Below are 16,288 nucleotides of genomic sequence, written 5' to 3'. Positions count from 1 at the left end.
AATGTAACAAAGAAACAAAAGCTCTGGCTTCTCTGAAAAATCAAAAGATTTGGCAACACTGGGCACACACTCTCACATAACCACAATTGGCCGGTTGATCAGCCAGGGTTCCTTTAAAAGGGGCCCCAGCCCACCGCTTCGTCTCCCGGTCCAGCTTCTCTCACTGACACCACCTGTTTGGCCTCTGAAGGCCTGGTTTGCAAGGGGAGGGCTACAAAACAACCACAGTAAGGGCCAGCAGCAGCAGAGCGATGCTCCCCAAACTGCACCCAAAGATAGACACATCCAAATGCCCAAACCTGTGAAGAGGTTAAAGTACATGGCAAAGGGGGCAGCAGATGGAATCGACGTTGCTCAGAGTATCGTGGATTGCCCCTGTGGGCCCAATCTAATCGAAAAGTCTTCACACGTGGAAGAGGGAGACAGACGAGGAAGTCAGAGTGATGCAGCATGAAAAAGACTCAGGCCAGTGTTGCTGGCTTTGAGGATGGATGAGGGCCATGAGCTTCTAGAAGCTGGGAAAGGCAAGGACACAGACTCTCCCCTGGAGTCTCCACAAGGAAACACAGCCCTGCTGACACCTTGATTTTAGACCTGTGTTGGACTTCTGACCTACAAAACTGTAAAATAATAAATTTGGGTGATTTCAAGCCACTAAGTTGGAGGTTATGACAGCCATAGAAAACTAATATGTGGCTGACAGAAAATTAGTAACCAGGGAAAGAGACAGAAAAACCAGACAGGGAAGAACCAGAGGGAGTATAGTTAGATAATCAAGAGAGGACTTATTTTTAAGAAGATACCATCAAATGACACTGAGATGGCAAATCCAGTTCTGAGGCAAAGGGTGAAATGTACCTATAATGCCCAAGTCTAGGGGCATATCAGAATCACTCAGGAACACTGTTAGAAATATCAGTTCCCAGGGGCCGCCGTGGGCTACTGCTCTAGGCTCTGATATGGAGCCATGTTTAGCCATCTCTGAATGAGATGAACTGGACCTTTACTAGATTAAATGAGTACTTCATGTTTGTTGACACAGCTCTTACTCTTAAGGCTCCTTGTAGCCTTTTAGCAGAAGAAAACCCATTTGAAATTTAATGCCACATGTTATTAAAGCTATTTATCTGCGTGATTTTTATCCCTATGTGGATAATAAACTCCTTGCAGGCGGTAGGTGCTTGCCAAATATTTGCTGAGTGCATAAATGAAATGGATGCAGCCACTGGAGAACTCTGTTGTTTTCTAAAGCTAGCAGGATGAGCAGAGATCATTTATCTCTTAAGCCTCTATAAATTATACAATTCAGATTATTTATGCATGTTCATTTGTTATATGGGTGAAGTTGTAATTTTCTACTTAGATGCCTAGAATCCTCCACTACTTGTCTGGTCATCAGAACCAGTCAGGATTAATTCTCAGAGGGGCTCCTGGAACAGTGTGACGAGGTACTTCCATTCACAATCTCATTCCCGAAATGGCCTTAGGTAATAATACACTATCTTAGATAAAATGAAATCTACCTTTAACCTAATCCTGGGGTTGCAGAGAAAATTCCAGTTCAATACTTACAGAGTGGGCCTAGGAGACTGGCCTCTGAAAATTATTGAGCGAAGAGTACCAGCCTCGGAGTCACAAAGGCCATCCTCCACTTAGTATAACTCTGATGGTCCGGGTGTGACATCAGTGTGGGCCCTGGACACACTGGGTGACAGAGGCCAGGAGCAAATTACCAGGGCCAAGGAGAGTGTTGTGCTGCTATAGTTCCAATGCAGGGGGAAAAAATCCAAAATCTGTTGGTGGAAGGCCAAATTCTGTTACTAGAATTCAAGCAGAACTTTCAGGCAAAAGGGAGAGCCTTGAGCTGAGATCTAGAAAGTGGAGTCTAGAAGATTCTGAGAAACATCCTGCTTCCTAGGAAGAAGGGTTATCAATCAACTGTGCGGAGAGTAATAAGAGTGGCTGACAGAGAGTGCTATATATGCATTCACGTCAGGGATGTCAAGAATGAGTATGACAGCATTGAAATAGCTGGGACGGAAGCCAGGTTGCAATGAGTTAAGAATATGCTTTTGAAAAGCTCAGATGAAACGGGAAAGTAGGTCAGGGTGCTAGAAAGAAATGCCATAATAAAGGAAGATTTTTATTTTGTTACTATGTGCTTGGTTCTATTTTAAGGATTAAGGGGACTTGAACATACATACTATCTGAGGAAGGGAGAGGCTTAAAACACAGGAAAGAAAATGATTTTTAAAAACTGGAATAAAGATGGAGCTGAGGTGAAGAGATGGGACCATCAACACTAGGCACAGGTAGAGTTAGTCCATAAATATTTATTGAGAACTTACTATGTGCCAGGCACTGTCCTAAGTGCTGGGAATAAACAACACAGACACAGGCATAGTCCTCCTCTGGTGACACTTGCAGTCTAGAAGAGTGTGCTTTCTTTCAGTCCCCTTTAGTTGTGAGTGACAGAAGCTCAAGCCCCTTAAGAGTAAAAGAGAGTTAACTCATGCAGATGAACAAATCCAGGCATGGCTGCGTCCAAAGATTTATCAAAATATTACGGGATTGTCTCTGTCTCCCACTCTGTTTCACTTTTCTCATGCAGTCTGTACCCATGTGGTAGCAAAGACAGTGCCCACCATCTCCATCATTATATGGTCTATGAGGCCCAGGGTCTCAGTAAAATAAATAGACCACATCTCAATGTCTCTGCCAAGAGTCTTTGGATTGACTCTGAGGAGGCAAGGGGCCAAAGGGGACAACTCTGAAGATGCAAAGAGGTGAGAATGGGAAGGTTGATATCTAGCAAACTGGTTTTCTCAGAAAATCAGAGGCCAGTGCCTACGCAGAGAGGGCGGGGGCAGTAAGTTAGGAGGTTTGTGGAGAAGGATTAAGCTTTTTTTTTTTGAAATACGAAGATTTAAATAATTGATTCTTTGCAAACACTATAGGTGACATTCCTTGCCTATCAAGCAGATAATGGAAGACACGTACAAATGTATACAGTATGTAAAAACACATTAAGTTACTATCACAGAAAGAGAGCACATATATATGCAAAAAAGACTTGTGGTTAATTCTTTCTTTTTATCTCTGAAAGATTTACTTCCTTCTGCCCATTCTTGCTTCAGATCATACGATAACAAAAACAGGAATGGATTTTCTTCCACCACCCCTCCTGTAGGATTAAGCTTTTGAAGAGGGGTGCCTGGGTGGCTCAGTCTGTTGAGCATCAGACTGTTGATTTCGGCTCAGGTCATGTTCTCACAGCTCGTGAGTTCGAGCCCCACATCAGGCTCTGCTCTGACAGTACGGAACCTGCTTGGGATTCTTTCTCCCCTCGCCCCCCCACCTCTCAAAATAAAGAAACTTGAAATTTTTTTTTTTTTAAAGGTTTGGAAGAGTAGCTGAGGAATATAGGAAAAGGAACAGACCCTTGACAAAAGGATCATTAAGGGTTAACTGATTTTGGAAACCATGTATTTGTCACGGCCCTAATCTGCACAGTTATACAATTTTCTCTGCAGGCTCAGCCCTGAATAATGATAGCCATGGCCATTTGTGTAGAAAGGCACAGTGAGGAGCCCAATCTTCCTCCCCATTCTGGGGCAATTTGGCTATCAGGCAGAGACACCCAGGAGCTGTATTGTACAAAGGCTCCGAAGTCTCTCAGGAGAAGTGGGAAAGAAAGACAGAGGATGGACTTGTAGGACACTGACTTTAGGTAATGCGATCCTCCCACGTCTCAGGAAACCACCCATTAAGGACAAGACACTCAGTGGGTGGCATGAGGATGCCCAGTGCTTGGATCCCTCCTGGACCCCAGCTCCTTGAAAATGAAAAATGTGCCGCTCGCACTTCTGGCTGGCACCTGGCAAATGCTTCAGGCCCTGCCCCTGATATATTTCTCCACCTTTAAATGCTTAAGGAACTAAGTTTTATTATGTTCCCCCCCACCCCAAATTCCTGACACTTTCAGTCTGATGTCTCATTTAGCCCTCTCATCATATTGAGAAGACGGGTATTATTTCCCTAGTAGCATAGAAGAGGATGCTAAACTTGCTCAAGGTGACACAGCTAGCAAGGAGAGGGCCTGGGGTATGTAAGGCCGTGCTTTTTTGTCTGTTATGTGCGCTCCTGTTTTCCATCACCGCGCCTCCTAGAACACAGTTTGCTACACTGGGGCCAAAGATTTCTGAAGGTCTTTGTTGATGAACCTGAAAGACATGCTAGGTGAAATAAGTGAGTCACAAAACAACCAATATGATGATTCCACCTACATGAGGTACCTAGAGCAGTAAGTTCATAGAGACAGATGTCTCTATGTATGTCAAATGTATTCTCAGGGTCTGTGACAATGCTTTCTTCCTTTAGAGGGCCTTTAATTTGCTTCAGTTCCAGAGACTTTGGCCTGAAGAACTGTGCTCATGTGCAGGAAGACACCTCTCCGTCCCGAGCAGGTGTTGACAGGAACTTCAGGAACAAATCCTAAGCCCGTCATGGTGTGGGTTATGAAGGACACAGGCCACCCTGGCTAACCATCGCGGTACTTTTGCCAGGGATATGTTGGAGAGGGATGGCAGTGGCTTCGAAGGAAGCCAGGAAGAGACATGTAAGCTGCGAAGTGGAAAATATCAAGAACAATAATAATTGCAGCAGGAAAAAACAAAACAAAACAAAACTTCATTGCCTTTCAAAGGGCAAAGTCCAGGGGGTTGGGAGCTTCAGTCTAACACTCGAGGAGGCCCAAACCAAACAAGTGTCACCCTCTCCCACGCTTGGTCCCAGGACCAATGGAAAAATGAGATTAGAAGGTTAGGGCTACATAGAATGTTACACTTAAAAAGCACCTCTACTTTTCAAAAAAAATCTTTTACTCCTTCCAAAAGCACCTCCAGTAAGGTATTATTAAGGCCATCTTCAAGGGAAAGAAGCAGAGCTTGGAACAAAAGGTTAAAGCAAGATAGTAGCAGGGGCAGAATCAGTCACAGGACCTTCCAGTCCAGGTTGCTTCCACTGAGCCCACTTGAAGTACTGAAGACATCTCCTTGAGTTACCTAGTTAATATATTTTCAGATCAATGTGCTATTTTCTCCTCCTGCAGTGAGTCAACAGATGTTTTACAAAGCAATATTCTGTACAATGGAACAAAGGTCTTTGATACTCTACATTGAGTTAATGGGAAGTTTTCTCTGACTCCTCACCAGGTGAGGCCCTCCCTTAAATAAAGTCAAATACGTAATTTGCTTTCATTGCTGTGGTGAGCACAGCTAAGGCTTTGGAAACAGAAGGAAAGAAAATAAGACTTTGGAAACCACTACATTCGTTAAACAGGGAATGCCCTTCCTTTGGTCCTTCCCACCATGTTTTGTTTTCTGGACGACCCCCCATTAGAGCTGTCCATACCCATCTAGGGCAGAGGCAATGAACGGGCAGCACTGGGGCTAGCACCACTGGCTGATAGGATTTGTCTGACTTCCACAATCATTGAGAGTTTTTCCCCCATGTGTTTTAAATATTTACTTAGTAACCAATATTTAAAATGTGTTTAAGACAATTTAAAAAAAAAATCGAATTTCAGACCCAATTCAAAAACAAACAACATGATTAGAAAATGAGGAAAGATTTGAACAGACATGGCTCCAAAAAAGATATACAAATGGCCAATAAGCACATGAAAAAATGCACAACATCACTAATCATGAGGGAAACAAAAATCAAAAGCACAATGAGATACCACTTCACACCCGTTGGGATAGCTAATTATAGAAGGAGGAGGAGAAGAAGAAAAGAAAATAACAAGAGTTGGTTAAGATGTGGACAAATCGGAGCTCCTGTGTGTCACTAGAGGGAATGTAAAATCAGGTGGCCATTGAGGAAAACAGCATGACAATTCCTCAAAAATATTTAAAATAGAATTACAACACAATCCAGCAATTCTAATTCTGAGCATATTACCCAAAATAAGTAAAAACAAGAACTCAAACAGCTATTTGTCCTCCCATGTTCATAGAGCATTACTCATAATGGCCAGAAGATGGAAGCCACCCAGAAGTCCAATGAGGGACAGATGGATAAACAAAATGTGGTATATGCAAACATGAAACAATGTTCAGCCTTAAAAAGGAAGGAAATTTGGGGCACCGGTGGGGGGCTCAGTCGGTTAAGCGTCTGACTTCAGCTCAGGTCATGATCTCACGGTTCGTGAGTTCGAGCTCCGCGTCGGGCTCTGTGCTGACAGCTCAGAGCCTAGAGCCTGCTTTGGATTCTGTGTCTCCCTTCTCTCCCCTCCCCCCCCCCCTGACGCTCTGTCTCTCTCTTTCAAAAATGAATACACTTAAAACTTTTTTTAAAAAGGAAGGAAATTCTGACACATGCTACAACATGGATGAACCTTAAAAACACTATGCTAAGTAAAATAAGCCAGTCACAAACAACAAACATGATGATTCCACCTATATGAGGTACCTAGAGTAGTAAATTCATGGAGACTGAAAGTCATCCCCATCATATCGTCATATTTTCTGAGCAGGGAACATTTTCCAGCACGTAAGTGTTTTTCCTTGGCCTGGATGGTCAGGTAGAAGGCCACTCATAGCACATGCTATCTCACCTGGGACCCTGGTAGCCTGGAGATCATAAATTCCTCCAGCTAGGGCAAGAAACTCAGGAGCACAGTTTCCAGTTCTGTACCTAAGGAGCTTGGAAATCACCATTCTGTCCCAACAAGTAAAAAGCAGAACAAACTAAAAAGTAAACAACTCTTCTTGAATATATAAGAGAGGAGAGGACTCCTCTCTTCTTGAATATATAAGAGAGGAGACGAGGGGCAAACCACTGCCCCTAATATTAGAGAGACAGGCAAATGCAGGAAGTCACAGCTTACCTGAGCAGAGACTCTTGTGTGGAAACTGCCATGGGAGCCAGCTCCAGGCCAGGAAAACCTGAACTGTAATTAATGATTTAAAGAAGGCTCAATGTGGGCAAGTCTGAGAGTTAATAACTACAGAGGAACCCAGTTTTAAATAAGGCCCCAAACTCTTGTGAATTTTACCCCCAAGAACTTGACCAGGTTATCACAATAAATAGCCAAGAAAAAAATTCCTGGGCTTCCAGCAGGGAGAGGGGAAAGGGAATCATTTTGAAATGAACCAGAGCTCTCTCTTCTTAACAAGGCCTACTGCAGGTGAAACTAATAAACCAGAAACTGACCTGCTAAGGTATTATCAGAGCTTAAATGGCCTGGAAGAAGAGAAATACCCAACACCAGTCCATCCTGTCCCAACTAGGGGGGAAAAAACCCTAAGAAATACCTGTGCAATTCCAAGTCCAGAGGCATATGCTCCCTAAGAGACAGAGACTCAATCATAGGACTGTAGAATTTTCCCTTTCTCCCCACACCTCACACCACATTACTAAAGACCTATTTAGAGAAGTTCCTTGTTTCATCGTGTCCAGTAATCAAGAAAAAATCACAAGACATACTAAAAGGCAAAAAAAAAAAAAAAAAATTGGAAGACATAGCAAACATCCTAGCCAGAGGTAGCAGGGATGTGGCAGGAACCATAGTAGTATTAATATGGTTCAAAGGGATATTTAGACAGCATGAAAGAATGGATGGACAATGTAAGCAGAGAGATGGAAATCCTAAGAAAGGACAAAAAAGAGAAACTAGAGATAAAAAAAAAAAACAAACACTAGAACAGAAATGAAGAACAACTTTGGGCTTATTAGTGGATTGGACAAAGCAGGGGAAAGAATCTCTGTGCTTGAGGATATATCAGTAAAAACTACCAAGACCAAAAACAAAGAATAAAGATTGAAAAAAGTAGAAGAAAATATCCAAAGGCTGTGGAACAACAATAAAAGATGTAACATACGTGTAACAGGAACATCAGAAAGAGAAGAAAACTGAGAAAGGAACAGAAGAAATATTTGAAACAATAATGACTGAGGGTCAACTGGGGAAATTTCGGACACCAAACCACAGATCCAGGAAACTCAGAGGCCACAAGCAAGATACATGCAGCAAAAAAACAAACAAGCAGGGGCGCCTGGGTGGCTCAGTCCGTTGAGCGGCCGGCTTCGGCTCAGGTCATGATCTCACGGTCTGTGAGTTCGAGCCCTGCGTCAGGCTCTGTGCTGACAGCTCAGAGCCTGGAGCCTGTTTCAGACTCTGTGTCTCCCTCTCTCTGACCCTCCCCCGTTCATGCTCTCTCTCTGTCTCAAAAATAAATAAACGTTAAAAAAAAAATTAAAAAAAAAAAACAAGGAAATAACAACTACTACATGTAGGCATGTCGTTTTCAAATGATAGAAAATCAAAAATGAAGGAAAAAATCCTTTAAAAAGCCAAAGGGGGCCGGGGAAATCTTACCTATAGAGGAACAAATATAAAAATTATATTCAGCTTTTCCTCAGAAATCATCTTAAACCAATCACCTAGACCAAACATCTGAAAATTCTGAACCCTACAAAATTAGCATTAATAAAGAAATAAAGATTTTCTCAAAAAAAATGGAAGGAATGTGTTGTCAATAGTCCTGCCTTGAAAGAAATGTTAAAGGACGTTTTTTAGAGAGAAGGAGAAGAACGTAGATCAGAAACTCAGATCTAGGGGCACCTGGCTGGCTCTGTTGGTTAAGCATCTGGTTCTTGATTTTGGCTCAGGTCATGATCTCACAGTTTGTGGGCTTGAACCCTGCAGGGGACTCCACACTGACAGTGCAGGCCCTGCTTGGGATTCTGGGATTCTCTTTCCTTCCCTCGCTGCCCAATCCTGCTCATTCTGTCTCTCTCTCTCTCTCTCTCTCTCTCTCTCTCCAGTAAATAAATAAATAAACTTAAAAACAAAAGAAACTCAGATACACATAAAGAAAGAGCATCAGAGAAGAAATAAGAAACAGTGAAGATAAAATAAAAACTATTTTTTTATTCTTTAAAAAAGTTTTTTATTTATTTTGAGAGAGAGAAAGAAAGAGAGAGAGAGCTATCAGGGGAGGGGCAGAGAGAGAGGGGGGGAGAGAGAGAATCCCAAGCAGGCCTCACACTGTCAGTAACAAGCCCAACACAGAGCTTGATGTGGAGCTCAATCTCACAAACCATGAGGTCATGACCTGAGCCCAAATCAACAGCCAGATGCTTAACTGATTGAGCCACACAGGCACCCCTATTTTTCTTATTCTTAATTGACCTAGCCAGATAATTGTTTGTTCAAAATATGAATAGCAACCATGTATGCTTATGAATATAGCTTATGGGTACATATATTCTTATGTATGTATGTAAAATAAATGACAACAATGACACAAGGGAAGGGAAGGAGGAATTAGTATTTTGTTGATATAAGGCACTTGTACTACCCAGGAATTAATCTAGAACTTAACACCTTCACAAAAATTAACTTAAAATGGATCATAGACTTAATATAAAGCACAAAACAATAAAACTCCTGGATGATCACATTAAAGAGAACCTAGATGACCTTGGACATGGAGTTGACTTTTAAATACAAACCAAAGGCACAATCCAAGAAAGAAATAACTGATAAGCTATACTTCATTAAGATTAAAAGCTTCTGCTCTGTGAATATTATCAAGAGGGGTAACTTTTATTTTTACTTTTTTATTATTATTTTTTGTTTGAGAAAGAGAGAATATGTCAAGCCGGGGAGAGGGCGGAGAGAGAGAACCTCAAGCAAGCCCCATGCTCAGCATAGAGCCCAATGCAGGGCTCAATCTCATGACCTTGGGATCATGACCTGAGCTGAAATCAAGAGTTGGATGCTCAACCAACTGAGCCACCCAGGTGCCCCTATTTTTATTTTTAAAATAATCTCTACACCCAGTGTGGGGCTTGAACTCAAAACCTCAATATCAAGAGTCACGTGCTTTACTGACTGAGCCAGCCAAGTGCCCCAAAACTTCTGCTCTGTGAAAGGCAATGTGAAGAAAATGAGAAGATAACCCAGAGACTAGGAGTATACCTTTGCAAAAGACACATCTGATAAAGGACTATTACCCAAAATATACAAAGATCTCTTAAAACCTGACAATATGAAAATGAAAGACCTAGTTACAAACAGGCCAAACACCTTAACAGACACCTCACCAAAGACATAGAGATGGCAAATAAGCATATGAGCTCTTTGCCTCATCTACTGTGAGAATGAAGATCATTCTCAGCAGTCAGATTACTGACATTCCAGAAAATGTCAACATCACTCTGAAAGGATGCACAGTTATTGTGAAAATCCACAGAAGAACCCTGCAGAAGGACTTCAAAGCACTTCAGTGTAAAACTCTGTCTTCCTGGAAAGAAAAAGAAGAGGTTCTAGGTTGACAAATGGTGGGGAAATAGAAAGGAACTGGCTACTGTTCACACTTTCTGTAGCCATGTACAGAACGTGATCAAGGGTGTTCTATTTGGCTTTCGTTACAAGATGAGGTCTATGTATGCTCACTTCCTCCATCAATGTCATTATTCAGGAGAACAGGTATCTTATTGAAGTCCAAAATTTCCTGGTTGAAGAATACATCTGCAGGGATTGGATGAGACCAGGCATTGCTTGTTCAGTGTCTTGTGCCCAAAAAGATGAGTTAATTGTAGAAGGAAATGACATTGAACTTGTATCAAATTCAGCTGCTTTGATTCACCAAGCCACAACAGTTGAAAACAAGAATATCAGAAAATTTGGGGATGGATCTATGTCTCTGAAAAAAGAATGGCTCAGCAGGCTGATGAATAATTTCTAAGTTGTCCAGGAACAGAAACAAAATGGTAGATGATCTTTTTTTTTTTTTTTAGTTTATTTATTTATTTTGAGAGGGAGAGTGTGAGCAGGGGAGGGGCAGAGAGAGAATCTCAAGCAGGCCCTGCACTGTCAGCACAGAGCCCGACATAGGGCTTGAACTCAGGAACCAAGAGATCATGACCTGAGCCTAAACCAAGAGTTGACCGTTTAACCGACTAAGCCACCCAGACACCCCAGTAGATGATTCCTAAGGCCTGTTTGTGATATTTTAAAGATACAATAAAAGCCCTGTATTTTTTTTTTTAAAGCATATGAAAAGATGCTCCACATCATATGTCATCAGGGGAATGCACATTAAAAGCACCGTGAGATCCTACCATACATACCTATCTAGATTGGACAAAATCCACAACACTGACAACACTAAATGCTGGTGGGGTGTATACAACAGGAACTCTCAGACATTGCTGGTGGGAAAGCAAAATGTAGAGTCACTTTGGAACACAGTTTGGCAGCTTCCTACAAAACTAAACATACTCTTCCCACATGATCCAGCAATCAGGCTCCTTGACATTTACCCAAAAGAATTGAGAACGCATGTCCACATAAAAACCTACACATGAATGTTTATGGCTGCTTTTCTCAGAATTGCCAAAACTTAGAAGCAACCAAGATGTCCTTCAGTAGGTACATAGATAAATAAACTGAGGTCCATCCAGACAATACAGTATTATTCAGTGCTAAGACAGAATGAATCATTGAGCCATATAAAGACATAAAGGAAACTTAAATGCATACCACTAAGTACAAGAAGCCAATCTGAAAGGCTATATACTACATGATTCCAACTATGTGACATTCTAAAATAGCAAAACTATGAATATGGTTATTTCCAGGGGTTAGTTAGGAGAAAGGGATGAAAAGGTGGACCACAGAGGATTTATAGGGCAATGAAAACACTCTATATGGTACATGTCATTATATATTTGTGGAAACCCATAGAATGTACAATGCCAAGAGTGAACCCAAATGGATGATTACCAGAGGGCATGAGGGAATGGGCAAATGGGTGAAAAAGAGTGGGAGACACAAGCTCCCAGTTATGAAATGAGTACATCATGGGAATAAAAGGTATAGCATAGGGAATATAGTCAGTGGTATTATAATAGGGTTGTACCATAACAGGTGTTAGCTACACTTGTTATGAGCATACCATAACATATAGAGAAGTTGAATCACTATGCTGTACCCCTGAAACTAATGTAATATTGTGTGTCAAATGTTCATTAAAAAAAAGTGATCCCTAATGTAAACAATAGACTTTGAATGATTATGATGTGTCAGTGCAGGTTCATCCATTGTAACAAGAATGCCACTCTGGTGGGGGATGTTGATAATGGCAGAAGCTTTGCATGTATGGGAGACAGAAAATCTCTGTACCTTCCTCTAAATGTTGCTCTGAACCTAAAATTACTCTAAGAAAGGAAAGTCTTGAAAGAAACCCAGGAGCTGGCTGAGGTCTCCTGGACACGCAGCAGCATTGCCCCCAGGGGCACATTACAGGGATGACCCTGGGTTGAGTGGGAGAGGTCAGTTACTCAGTCCCGTGCTTGAGGCAGGCACTAGAACAAAGAAGAGGGGACAAAACAGAGGATACGGAAGTAGGAAGAAGAAGGAAGCCCATCAGTTCAAAAAGAGTTTCTAAACTGGAAGAACTAACAAGAGGACAAATCGGGGAGAAGAAAAGCTAAGGGTTAAACGAAAGTCAGAGCTAGGTGCTGGGGCTTGTCTGGTTCCATCTGGACCTCAGAAGTACAGAGTGCCAGCCTGAGTGTGCCGGTCCCATGTGGTTCCTGGGTGCCACCTCTCCCTCGAGACAGCTAGATGTGTCCCTGAAAAAGGAGGAGAACAGCAAACATATCAAATTCCATCCTGGAATATATTTTTGAATTTTATTTCGTTCTCCAAAAACCTGTCAGACAATGCCCACTTCAGTGATGTCATCAAATGATTTCTTCAATAGGCAAAATCATAATCGCAGGATTACAAAGACCATTATAGAAAACTTGGACAAGTTGTACACATAGAAAACTGTTACTAGGGTCTTACACATAGCCAGCATTTGCTAATGTCCAGTAGGCACTGACCTTCCCGCACTGAGCGGTTTCTGTGATTATAGCAGATGGAAGAGTTGCAAACTCAAGGGTAAGTGTATCCATGGACTGACTTCCTTCTGGCCCTGAATTGACTGACTTAGCAATATAATGTGTGGTAACAATGGGCTAACATGTCATAAATCTTCATATATTCGGCATTTGACTCTATTACTGTGGGCCTTCTGGAAATGGGGATTACTTCCCTGTTAGGCAGTCTTGATGTGGTTTTTGCTTTCCTTAGCTTATTCGTGTGAACTTGTGCGTTTTTATGATCTTAGTACAAACAAGTATATTGATAGGCACTAAGCACCATGTTAATTGTTAACCCAGCCTGGAAAAGTTTCGTAATTTTCTTTGATCTAATAGACATTTCTTTCAATAGAAAAATAAAAGTTAGAAGTAAAAAGCATTATGTGTTAAGATTAGTTGAGAAAGAACATTCAGTTGGGAGCTTCCATTAAATTAATTTTAATTGGAGAAAGGAAGATGGCGGCGTAGGAGGACGCGGGGCTCACAGCGCGTCCGGCCGATCACTTAGATTCCACCTACACCTGCCTAAAGAACCCAGAAAACCGCCAGAGGATTAGCAGAAGGGAGTCTCAGGAGTCAAGCTCAGACTAGAGGCCCACGGAAGAGGGTAGGAAGGGCGGCGAGGCGGTGCGCGCTCCACGGACTGGCGGGAGGGAGCCGGGGCGGAGGGGCGGCTCGCCGGCCAAGCAGAGCCCCGGAGTCTGGCAGGCAAAAGCGGAGGGGCCGGACAGACTGTGTTCCGACAGCAAGCGCGACTTAGCGTCTGGGAGGTCAGAAGTTAACAGCTCTGCTCGGAAAGCGGGAAGGCTGGAGGACAAAGGGAGGGAGAGCTGCTGAGCCCCCGGACGGCAGAGCTCAGCTTGGCGGGGAACAAAGGCGCTCGCCAGCGCCATCTCCCCCGCCCATCCCCCAGCCAAAATCCCAAAGGGAACCAGTTCCTGCCAGGGAACTCGCTCGCTCCGCGCAAACACCCAACTCTGTGCTTCTGCGGAGCCAAACCTCCGGCAGCGGATCTGACTCCCTCCCGCTGCCACAGGGCTCCTCCTGGAGTGGATCACCTAAGGAGAAGCGAGCTAAGCCTGCCCCTCCACCCCCCGTGCACCTTGCCTACCCACCCCAGCTAATACGCCAGATCCCCAGCAACACAAGCCTGGCAGTGTGCAAGTAGCCCAGACGGGACACGCCACCCCACAGTGAATCCCGCCCCTAGGAGAGGGGAAGAGAAGGCACACACCAGTCTGACTGTGGCCCCAGCAGTGGGCTGGGGGCAGACATCGGGTCGGACTGCGGCCCCGCCCACTAACTCCAGTTATACACCACAGCACAGGGGAAGTGCACTGCAGGTCCTCACCACGCCAGGGACTCTCCAAAATGACCAAACGGAAGAATTTCCCTCAGAAGAATCTCCAGGAAATAACAACAGCTAATGAACTGATCAAAAAGGATTTAAATAATATAACAGAAAGTGAATTTAGAATAATAGTCATAAAATTAATCGCTGGGCTTGAAAACAGTATACAGGACAGCAGAGAATCTCTTGCCATAAAGATCGAGGGACTAAGGAACAGTCACGAGGAGTTGAAAAACGCTTTAAACGAAATGCAAAACAAAATGGAAACCACAATGGCTCGGCTTGAAGAGGCAGAGGAGAGAATAGGTGAACTAGAAGATAAAGTTATGGAGAAAGAGGAAGCTGAGAGAAAGAGAGATAAAAAAATCCAGGAGTATGAGGGGAAAATTAGAGAACTAAGTGATACACTAAAAAAAAATAATATACGCATAATTGGTATCCCAGAGGAGGAAGAGAGAGGGAAAGGTGCCGAAGGGGTACTTGAACAAATTATAGCTGAGAACTTCCCTGAACTGGGGAAGGAAAAAGGCATTGAAATCCAAGAGGCACAGAGAACTCCCTTCAGACGTAACTTGAATCGATCTTCTGCACGACATATCATAGTGAAACTGGCAAAATACAAGGATAAAGAGAAAATTCTGAAAGCAGCAAGGGATAAACGTGCCCTCACTTATAAAGGGAGACCTATAAGACTCGTGACTGATCTCTCCTTTGAAACTTGGCAGGCCAGAAAGGCTTGGCACGATATCTACAGTGTGCTAAACAGAAAAAATATGCAGCCGAGAATCCTTTATCCAGCAAGTCTGTCATTTAGAATAGAAGGAGAGATAAAGGTCTTCCCAAACAAACAAAAACTGAAGGAATTTGTCACCACGAAACCAGCCCTACAAGAGATCCTAAGGGGGATCCTGTGAGACAAAGTACCAGAGACATCACTACAAGCATAAAACATACAGACATCACAATGACTCTAAACCCCTATCTTTCTATAATAACACTGAATGTAAATGGATTAAATGTGCCAACTAAAAGACATAGGGTATCAGAATGGATAAAAAAACAAGACCCATCTATTTGCTGTCTACAAGAGACTCATTTTAGATCTGAGGACACCTTTAGATTGAGAGTGAGGGGATGGAGAACTATTTATCATGCTCCTGGAGGCCAAAAGAAAGCTGGAGTAGCCATACTTATATCAGACAAACTAGACTTTAAATTAAAGGCTGTAACAAGAGATGAAGAAGGGCATTATATAATAATCACAGGGTCTATCCACCAGGAAGAGCTAACTATTATAAATGTCTATGCGCCAAATACCCGAGCCCCCAGATATATAAAACAATTACTCATAAACATAAGCAACCTTATTGATAAGAATGTGGTCATTGCAGGGGACTTTAACACCCCACTTACAGAAATGGATAGATCATCTAGACACACAGTCAATAAAGAAACAAGGGCCCTGAATGATACATTGGATCAGATGGACTTGACAGATATATTTAGAACTCTGCATCCCAAAGCAACAGAATATACTTTCTTCTCGAGTGCACATGGAACATTCTCCAAGATAGATCATATACTGGGTCACAAAACAGCCCTTCATAAGTTTACAAGAATTGAAATTATACCATGCATACTTTCAGACCACAATGCTATGAAGCTTGAAATCAACCACAGGGAAAAGTCTGGAAAACCTCCAAAAGCATGGAGGTTAAAGAACACCCTACTAACGAATGAGTGGGTCAACCAGGCAATTAGAGAAGAAATTAAAATATATATGGAAACAAACGAAAATGAAAATACAACAATCCAAACGCTTTGGGATGCAGCGAAGGCAGTCCTGAGAGGAAAATACATTGCAATCCAGGCCTATGTCAAGAAACAAGAAAAATCCCAAATACAAAACCTAACAGCACACCTAAAGGAAATAGAAGCAGAACAGCAAAGGCAGCCTAAACCCAGCAGAAGAAGAGAAATAATAAAGATCAG

At 42.6% G+C, this 16,288-nt stretch overlaps 1 pseudogene; it reads left to right on the top strand.

Annotated features, from left to right (window-relative positions):
* Positions 1-10,173: 10,173 nt before the first annotated feature.
* LOC125913626 (60S ribosomal protein L9-like) lies at positions 10,174-10,753 on the top strand (annotated as a pseudogene).
* The last annotated feature ends 5,535 nt before the right edge of the window (positions 10,754-16,288 follow it).

Source organism: Panthera uncia, assembly GCF_023721935.1.
Source record: "Panthera uncia isolate 11264 chromosome C1 unlocalized genomic scaffold, Puncia_PCG_1.0 HiC_scaffold_4, whole genome shotgun sequence".
Classification (NCBI taxonomy): Eukaryota; Metazoa; Chordata; class Mammalia; order Carnivora; family Felidae; genus Panthera; species Panthera uncia.
Note: the sequence above shows the minus strand (reverse complement) of the source record. Positions and strands in the feature narration are given on the sequence as shown.